We start from the raw sequence: 658 nt of genomic DNA on the forward strand, positions 1-658 counted from the left end.
GAACCGGTCTCTGAAACCCCTCCACGCATAGGAATCCCCCTAGGTGAGAAAATTGAAAAAATGAGAGTAGAGGGACGTATGGAGGAGCCTGCAGAGGCTGGTAAGGTGAGTGAGGCTGGCCCTAGAATCCCAAGTCCCCCACCTAAGAAGACCAAGAAGACACAGAAGGGTGTCGACTCTTCTGTGAAGAAGAAGGGGAAGAAGAGCCCCGCAGAGGAAGATGGCCCAAGTAGTCCTCTGCAGAAGCCCAAGAAGAAGAAAATAAATAAGGCCCAACCCCAGAGGTTGTGGTCACAAAGGCTGCTGTTCAAGAGAGCCCCACAAGGGCTACTACAAAGCGCAGAAGGTTGCGCAAGGTCGTTCAAGAGGAGTTCCCAACAGAACAGATCCAAGACGTTCTCTTCCATATTCAACAAGGATTCAGAACGCCTATAGACGTGACAGAGTTGGGGACAGAGGTCGTCTTAGACGAAGAAGAAGAAGAAGAGATGGAGTTAGGTGAGGGAGAAAAAGATACCAAAGGTACACATCCTAGCCATCCTCCCAGTGCTACCCATGCTACTAGGGCCCTGTTCTAGAGGGATCCCCTATTGAAAAAGGCGCGCACATGCCAAGCCCAACCCAAGCTAACCTCGCAGAGGACATTCTTCAGTCCTCT

Source organism: Cynara cardunculus, unplaced genomic scaffold (assembly GCF_001531365.2).
Source record: "Cynara cardunculus var. scolymus isolate 2C unplaced genomic scaffold, CcrdV1 Un_Scaffold_5062, whole genome shotgun sequence".
In the NCBI taxonomy this organism is placed as follows: Eukaryota; Viridiplantae; Streptophyta; class Magnoliopsida; order Asterales; family Asteraceae; genus Cynara; species Cynara cardunculus.